Raw genomic sequence first — 9,936 nt, 5'->3', positions numbered from 1 at the left:
TTTGAGCTATAAATAAGCAAATACTGAAAAGCTGTTGCTAGTTTTCATTGAGGCAGCTCAGTTCAAGGTGAACCTGTGTACAACAGAACGCAGCACTTCTGATCTTGTGCTCCCTTCAGGATGCTCCTGTTCACTCTTGTGGCCGCTGTAACTACTGTGTGGTCACTGTGTGTGAGTGCCTTCTAACCTAGGAGCTATCTTCTAGGACAGTCTTGCGTATTGTTGTTGTTGTTGTTAAGTGCTGTCAAGTAGGTTCTGACTTACAGTGACCCAGTGTAGAGTTTCTGAGGCTTTTTAAATCTTTCCAGGAGCAAAAAGTCTCAACTTTCTCCCATGGAGCCACTGGAGGGCTCCAGTCACCAATTTTGTGTTTCTCAGTCCAGAGCTTATCCTGTGGAGCCACCATGTTCCCCTTATTGTTCAATATTCTGCTGTAATCTATAGGGTTTTCACTGCTATTTTTAAAAAGCAGAATGCCAGAACTTCCAGCCTAGTTTGTCTTAGTCTGGAAGCTCCGCTGAAATGTATCCACCATTTATGACCCTGCTGGTGTTTGAAATAATGATGGCATAGCTTCCATCATCATAGCAACATACAGGCCATTACAGTAGGACTGATGGAAAACAGTGGTAAATAAATGAAGTGTACTCATATCCTAAAATAATAAATATACAAGAATAAGTGAAAAAGAAAGTATTGCTACAAATCATTTTTGTTGTTAAATATCATTGAGTTCATTCCAACTCATAGCAACCCTGTGTAGGGTTTCCAAGGAGCAGCTAGTAGATTTGAACCATCAACCTTGTGGTTAGTAGTCCAATGCTTACCGTACCGTGCCATACCAGGACTCCGCATAAACAAAAATATCAAAATGTTAAGTCTTATCAATATATCTTCTATCTAGTTCTACACACTTCTAAAAGTGATGTTTCCATCTCTCTAACCCTTCCCTGAAGAAATCTGCACTGTTGGATTTACACCATATCAAAAACGGTAGTTGGCATCCTTCAAGGACTCAAATTGTCTTCTATTAAAATGTTCTGTGAGCTTGGGAAATAAAAAGGAGCAAGATTAGGCCTGTGCAGTAGATGGAGTAAGGCTTCCCACTGAAATTCTTTTAGGACATCTCTTACTACCGTAAAAGAATGCATTGTGATGGGAAACAAATTTTTTTGGAGATGCAATTTTCCTAACATTTTTCTCAACAATGCAGTTTTCAATTTTCTGAAAACTTCTTCATGACAAACACCTACAATCATCCTGTGTCCTTCAAGAAAATCTATCAAGTTTTTCCCATTGGGGTCCCAAAGAAAAGTTGCCATAACCACCTGAGCTGACCTCTCTACCTTGAATTAAATTGGTCCATTAGGTCCTCTTGGAAATCACTGTTTTGATTGAACAGTTTGTTTTTAAACTCTTTTTGTGTATGTGTGAATTCAGTGAAGGTTTACAGAGTAGATGATCAGTTTTATATTAAATAAATCATCAATTTTGCAGTCAGCATATCATACACTCTATTTCCACTCAATGATTGTAATTCCCTTCTTAAAACAAGTTATCCTACTTCTTCTCTGTTGTTCTTATTTCCGTTCCACCCTACTTGTCACTGCTTCTGAACTTTGTCCTTAGGTAAACATTGTCCTTTTGATCTCTTTGGTTGACCATTCCATGGTAAGTATACCTTACTAGTATTGTTGTACCCTTTATATTCCTTATCTACCCTTGGCTGAAAACTGGGACTTGAGTTCCAGACTTGAAAGGTGGCCAAGGGCGATGGTCTCGGGTTCCTCTAGTATCTTTCTGATTAGGAAGTTTGGTCATTTTTTTCCATAATTTTCCATTTTCTTCCACATTTTCCCACACTCTGTGTGGGATCTTCTAATGTAATCTCTCTCAGAGCAGTTGGTAGTGGTAGCTTGGCACCATCTAGTTCATCTGGTCTTAGAGTCATGGAGACTGATGTTCACATGTCCCATTTGTCCATTTGTCTAATTGATTCCAAGTGTCTTCAGTTTTCATCACTCCTGTTTTGCCCACACATGGAGAGACATGTGCACCTTAGATGGTTGCCCAGTCACTACTCATTAAAGTAGGATGTAGAACATTGTCTTTGTGGATTATGCTATGCCAATTGACTATGGTATCACTTGAGACTATGTGTCTGAGCCCCCTGGTTCAGCAACTCATTGCCTCAAGCTAATGCTTAAGAAATGTCATTATTTTGTTCCCTGTATAGTTCACCACATTTATAGGCATGTTTGCAGCAAAAGTAAACACCCATGTACAAATATCCTATGTCAAATTCTTACATATTTATGGGTATACTCCCTCTCCCTCCCATACTCATTCAGTCTATATATCTGTACATGTATCTACCCATGTGTCTATCTGTAGAACACTGTTGTTGCAGGGTTGTGTATATAACAGTATTTACCTCAATCCCCTTTAAAGTTTACATTCCTTCCTGTATCTTCATCTGTCTTCATCATTCTTCTGTCAAATTCCCTCTTGTATTTGCCTTCTGCATTACCGAGTTAGCATGTATCTGCCCTCAATTCAGTAAATTATTCTACTTTCCCTTCCACCCCTGGTAACCGTCAAAAAAATGTCTCTTTTAGCATGAAAATAATTTTGTTTCCCTTCAGTTTTTACAATAGTGGTCTCATACAAAATTTGTCTTTTTGTGATTGACAAATTTCACTCAGCATAATGTCTTCCAGGTCCATCCACGTTACAAGGTGTTTTGCAGATTCATCATTATTCTTCACCGTTGATTGAACATTTTTTTTTTGTAAGGCTTCCTAACAAGACTAAGTTAAACGTATCACTGAGAGAACTTGTTTGAAGTTATCCACTGATCAGAGAGAACTGTTTACACATATTTTGTTTAGAATAAACCCAAGCATGCATGAACTGGAACCCAAGTACTAATATTGGTTTACTTATAAAGCGAACTACAGGGTTGATACTCCAGTTCAACTATTCTATCAGGACCTGTTCACTCCTCCATCCTCAGCATGTTTGGATGTACCTATTGCTCTGTATTATGTTAAGTTCTAGAATAGTTTCTGCTGTTTTGACACATGTTACTAATGCAGTTATCTTCTATGTGCTCTACTGTTTGAAATGTGTTTGTACCTACTAATGTGAAAGAGATCTAATGATTGTGCTAATGCTTCAGTCTTCACCTCATCTGAACAGTGTATAATCTTGTGTCTAGAAGCATACATGATATACAATTTACAATATACAGTGTGACTGAATGTGGGTGTTGTTGTTACTGTTAAGTGCCATTGAGTCAATTCTGACCCATAGCAACACTGTACAGGGTTCCCAAGGAGCAGCTGGTGAGCTTGAACCACCAGCCTTGCGGTTCAAACCAACTTTGCAGTCCAGCATGTTAAAAAACAGTGCCACACCAGCCCCAGGTGAGCCCAGCCTTTGAGCCATCACAGCTAGTTGTCCATACTGTGAATGTAGAAACCTCTATAACATTCTAGTCCCCAGCCTTCACTGCTAAATCTCGATACTCTAGAGCAATGACAATCCATCCACATAATGTCCTGTCTAAATTCCTAAAAAAATGTGTAAATATTATAAAATGGCTGTTTTTTGTTTGTTTTTTATTCACTAAATTTTAGGAGAATGTGCTACACAGCAACAGTTCATTGCAACTCAAGGACAGGATTTGAGTGATCCTGGATCTTCTCGTCAAATATCATTTTGATAGTTTTCCCTTCCATCAGGGCTTATCTTCTTTCCACAGTTAGTTTGACAGTGTTTGAAGGTCAGAAGCTGCATTTCAGATTTATACTATCTTTCCTTTGGAACTGGACACACAGCTGAGCACACAGTAGGAGCGTTCCAAAACCTATATTGACTAACTGGCAGGTTGACACCAGGCTCTGCCATAGGCACTAACACTGACCACTGAGAGTTTCCAAAATAATTCTTTTTGCAGTACAGCACATATGATGCCAACAGCACACTGGTGCCAAGCTGAACTGTCCTAAGCCAGGACGGTAGTCTTGTACCATAATTTGTAATGTGTATGTGATTTTCTTGGTTTGCATTTTTTTTTTTTTTTTTAGTTAGAAAACATTTTGTCAGATCACTTGACCCAATAATAAATGAAAAAGAAAACCTTGCCTGAGTTTGACATTACACACTAAGAAACTTTCCTCATTTTTGAAGTTAGGAAGAGGCTGATGATCTGGGTCCAAGTGGTGGTGGGTGGTGGTGGTGGTACTGGTGGACCCTGGAGTCCGTTTTGACACATAGCGCCTCTGCATAGGGTTTCTGAGCTGTACAGTGCTACTGTTTTATATCCGAGGGACATGAACTCCCAGAGGAGGCTGGAAGAATGACGGTATCCATATAATTCAGGACCATTGCACATATTGCTGGAGCAGACATGCTTGTTATACTAAGCAAATTAATAAATGCAAAACAACTCTGAGATACAAAGTGTTATGTAGACACTAAGTATTATTATTAAAAATTAATCTGTATAATTGTACCTAACTGCTCTCCCATAAGACAGCTTGATAATGTAATAAATAAAATATGTCTCGAATGAAATCTTTAGAGCCCATTTTGGCATGTTTAAGGTAGAAGGAATTACTCAAAAAACAGTTCCAAATTACAATAATAAAATGATTTTCTGGGCATTCCCTTTCTTTCTTTTTGGCTGTTTCTCAGCAGTGGGTCCAGCTCCTGTTATGGTGACTGTTCATGGAGTGTAGTTGTATAGTGCAGGAAACAAATGCCAGGCACGCTAAGAGTGATTATCTCACAAACAGCAGCTGGCACCTTTGCTGGGCTTCAAAAGCAGATGCTGAGGTGCCAATGCCAACATTTCTCAAGTGGTGTGTCTGGTGTGTGCTTCCTCTCTGCCCAAATGCCCCCTCCATTCAGATGTCACACCACATCTTGTGTCTCTCTCCTGCACATGAGAATCGGAAGGATTTCTAAAGAGCACAGTGTTCTATGTTTACATTTTATATAAAAGACTAACCATTGCAGCTATCTTTACAACCAGAAATCATCACTGTGCCTGAATGCTGATTTCATTTGTGTCTGCATTGCACCGACATGAGTTTGCTTTATTTTTGATCTAGATATTTAAGCCCTGACAACCTCCCATACCATCATAAATGGGGCCACAGTGGTCATATCTCAAGCTTTTGTGTATCATTTATAGTAGGAAATGAATAACGTCTTTAAAATTAATAGTTTAGCATAATTACAATTCAGTTTGCTGTGAGGAAATGAATGCACGCTGGAAAAGAAAAATAAATAAATATCTAATATACTTGTTTTCTGCATACCATAGGAGTCTACTGAGAATCACATTTATATAATACTGGAAATGAATCAATTCTCCAAAAAAGTGATTTCTTCTATTTTCTAAGACATCTTGAGTGTCTTTAAATAGAGTGAACAGGAAGATTCCAAGCTGGGATTAGTGTTATTCCTCAGAGCTAATGGAAGTACTAAACAATTGGATGAATAAAGAGTGCAGCCAGAAGACTATCGTGGTCTTAACGTCAGAGAAAGCTCAGGAGGAATAGCTTCAATATAACATTTAGTCTCCTTAAATCTATTTCATGCTATCACCTTTCTAAGAACTCTCATTGAGAATTGGCCAGTATGAGCTCAGAACTTGCCATATTGTATTAGGGTTGCCATAGAAAAATATGTGACAATTTGGGTGGCTTATAAGAACAGAATTTATTTTCTCACAGTTCTGAAGTTCAAACCAATGTATCAGTCATGTTAATTCCTTATGAGGACTTTGAGAAAGAGACAGTCCCAGTCCTGTCTCCCAGATTCTAGTAGTCTGCAACAACAGCACACGTGGCATATTTCATCTGTCTACCTGTCTCTGTGTATGCTTTCCTCTTTTGTAAAGATACCAGTCATATAAGATTAGGTCTTACTCTATTGCAATATGACCTCATATTAACTAAAGATACTATTTCCAATAAGGATCATGTTCACAGGTATAATGGTTAAGATTTCACCTTATCTTTTGGGGGAACACAGTTCAATCCATAGCACTTTAAAGTAAAGCTTTGTGTTTTCTTCCAAATTCCTAAACCATAAATCCTTACCTTGGTCACTTTCCCTCATTCATTTAGCATTTGCTTTTGCCCCTTTAGATTTCTAACCAGTCAAGGTCTGCCATTAGTTTAGTAACTTTATGACTACCAAACTATACATGTCAAATTCTAGATTTCTCATATCCTTGAGTTTCTTGGCCTCATCTACCTCAAAAAGCATATCACCTATCTAAACCACATCAGCAACTTCCTCTTAGGTCCTACTCAGGACATTTTTATCATATAGAAAAGTGCTATCTTTGAGATTTTTCTTGTCCGCACCCTGACTAGCAGATTTGCTCACCCATTCCATCACCATGTTTTGGAAAAGTTGGTCCCTTTGTTATTTCTCCATCTGTCAATAAATTCCAGTACTCACTTTCTGCCTTTCCTTTATGACCTTGGATGGTCTAGTCCATCGACTCAACCACTTTCCTGTAAATAAACTTAATGCCTATTGTCTTTCACTTCAAGGAAATAAAAGTTCTGTCTGACTTCTCAATTCCTGCATACTGGCCAGGGTCTTAACAAGTTTGTCTCTGACCTAGATTGTGTTCTCAGTACTCCTGGTTACATTTATAAATAGCCATGGTTCACCTCTTCCATTTTTCATGGTTCTCCTTCTTCTATTATCCATGGTGACTATTCTTGGCCTCCATCTTTCTTCATCATCTACCTCTTTCATTTCTCACCAGTAGGTAATGCCACACTGGAACTACCTTAATTTGCTGCCTCCACATGAAAGCATGCCCCATATATACTTCTTTTTTGCCCTTTTGTTGCTGTAACAGAGATGTGGGAACCAATATCCTGTATGGCAGCAACAGCAATCCCAGACTCCTTGGGTAAATTCCTCTGTTTATGCTCTGTTTTTGTGAGAGGCAAAATGAAGATTACAAACTCATTTTAACCATGGTGACAGTATGGTAATCACTGAAGAGCAAGACATAGTTCTGGCAACAGCAATGATTTAAACTCAAACACATTGTTCACACCCATGATGACTAACAAAAACAACCAGAGGGATGTGGGCTGTGCTTGGAAATAATGCAAGAATAATGAACTACAAGTAGTATCCCTTGTGCACATGCAAATCCGTAACTTTCAGACCTGCCCTCACTAGATTAAAAAGCAATCACGAAATTACATTAACTAGATGAACAGGGCATCTCCTTATAAAATCACTCCCATCTTTCTACTGTTGTTTATGGTTGCCTGTCACGTAGATTGTGACTCACAAGCACTTCATGTGTGCAGAACAGAACTAGTCAGTAGAGTTTTCAAGACTGTGACCTTTAGTAAGCAGGTCACCAGGCTTTTTTTCCATGATCCTTCTGGGTAGGTTTAAGCCACCAACCTTTTGACTATTAGTCCAGCACTTAATCATTTGTGCCTCCAGCTCCAGAAACTCCAATCTTTTTCTGTTGTTGTTTCATCCCATTGAACCCTTTAGGACTCATAGGAACCCCATATAGGGTTTCCAAGGCTGTAAATCTTTATGAGAACAGACAACTTCATCTCTCTCTCCCAGACACACTGGTGGATTCAAACTGCTACCCCTGTCATTAGCAGCACAACACGTAACCCACTACGTAATAATGGCTTCAAATCTTTTTCTAGAGGAAGTCAAATTGAAGAAAAAACTCAATTAAAAAGATGGAAGGAAAGAAAGCAACAATGAAAAATCCAACCTGGTCTCTGAAGGAGAGGTTTCACCAAATGCAGAAATATGCCACTTCCCATGCCCTTCTCATCCCTCAGGCTGCTAATGAATAACTGGTAATTGAAACTCCTATCAACCAACTCTGAAATTTTGTTTGGAGGATAATTCTAACTGTATTCAACATTTGGAGAACTGGGCATTGTGCTACAGGATAATGTGCTGGACGACAAGGTCAGTTTGAACTATAAGATCAGTGGTTCAAACCCACCAGTTGATCTTTTGAAACCCTATACATGGTTTCTATGGGTCAGAACTATCTTAACTGCACTTAACAGCAATTAAGAGATAAAGGTAAATGGTAAATATTATCCAGACTTTCCATCAGACTCAGGAGGTAGGACTTATTTTTCTGCAATGAATATTTGCTTACTGTTTGTTAAGCGATTACGTCTGAGGCCCTCTGTTTAGGACTCCCCCCCATTTGAGAGTAAAGTTAGTTAGATTCTAGAATCCGCTAGTGGCTTTTCCTTTTTAAAAATTTCAAGGAGATTCTCCTCAGTTTGGATAGGGGTCATGGGAAGCCTGGTGTGGCACTGTAGAATAAGCGCTGGACTGCTAGTCACAAGGTTGGTGATTCAAACCCATCACTGGCTCCTCAGAAACCCTATGGAAAGTTACTATCTGAGTTGAAACTGACTTGACAGCACTTAACAGCAGCAGCAATGATCTCCAATGAAGGTTCAGCATGGTGAGCAAGATACTTTACTGCAGGTTTAAAAATATATACATGTCTGCTAGACTGCAAGTGATTTCTATATTCACAGGCTTGGTCTCACATAGAGTCATCTATAAGGAGCTCTGGTAGCATAGTGGTATGAGTCAGTCTGCTAACCTCAAGTTCAGCAGTTCAAAACTACCAGCTTTTCCATGGGAGAAAGATAAGGCTTTCTGCTTCCTTAAAGATTTACAGCCTTGTAAACCCGATACAGGGTCACTACAAGTCGGTACCAATGCCGCGGCACACCACCACCGCCATAACTTTCAAGACCCAGTTAAATCTTCTCTTGGCTAGTTATCAAGTGGTTTTGAAGGCTCCTTCCTCACAACTTTGCATGTTTTCTTCCATATGCTGGGAAGGCCCTTTTCCTTTGTTGTCCCTGACATAGTGTGAGCATTTTCTTGATAAGCAACATCTGACAGTCTCCATCTTCCACAGGCAGAGTTTGTTAGTTCCTCGTTAGAAACTATTCAGGAGTCTACATCATTTTTCACGTCTAACTGTGACGATGTGTTTATATTATGTGTCTGTTGTAAGGCTGTGCTTACTATGAGTGCAAACTCTGTTATTTTAACTTCATTAGCGTATAGAATGAATTTGAACATATTTTAGACATTCTGGTAGTATAGTGGTTACGAAACGGGCTGTGAACAGCAAGGTCAGCAGTTCGAAACTACCAGCTGTTCCGCAGGAGAAAGATGAGGCTTTCTGCTCCTGTAAAGATTTACAGCCTCCGAAACCCTGTACAGGGTCGCTATGGGTCAGAACCGACTAGCCAGCACTTAACAACAAGAACAACAAAGATGGCTATTGTAATAATAAACTGCACAAAAATGATCTTAGACCTTTCCTCTCTAGGATTAAATGTTTGATGTTTGTCAAAATGCTGATTTCTCATGACTAGGAGGTGGAGCTGCATTTAGTTATTGTTAGTACAGATGTAGGAACACCTGGCTGGTGCAAACAGTTAATGTGCTTGGCTGCTAATAGAAAGGTTAGAGGTTTGAATCTAACCAGAGGTATCTCAGAAGAAAAGGCTGGTGATCTACCTTCAAAAAACCACCCATGAAAAACATTATGGAGTACACTTTAACTCTGACACACATAGGATCGCCGTGTCTACAAGGAAGAAACTGGTTTCACATGGGTACATACCAGTAAGAGGACAAAGACTGTGTAGCAGTGAAAAGGGCAGCAAAGAACCACAGAGTACAAGAAAACAGAGGACAGCAAAGATAAATACTGTCAACAGACATAGGACCATGAATGGAGAAGAGCAGAGAGCGGGACCCTACCCAGAGAAGCAGTAATGCCTGAGATGGAGGCAGAGACGATGACGTGGAGAGATGGAGCAGCTGGGGACTTTAGACCCAGACAGGGAGAGGGGCTGT

Source organism: Chrysochloris asiatica, unplaced genomic scaffold (genome assembly GCF_000296735.1).
Source record: "Chrysochloris asiatica unplaced genomic scaffold, ChrAsi1.0 scaffold00151, whole genome shotgun sequence".
Taxonomy (NCBI): domain Eukaryota; kingdom Metazoa; phylum Chordata; class Mammalia; order Afrosoricida; family Chrysochloridae; genus Chrysochloris; species Chrysochloris asiatica.
Note: the sequence above shows the minus strand (reverse complement) of the source record.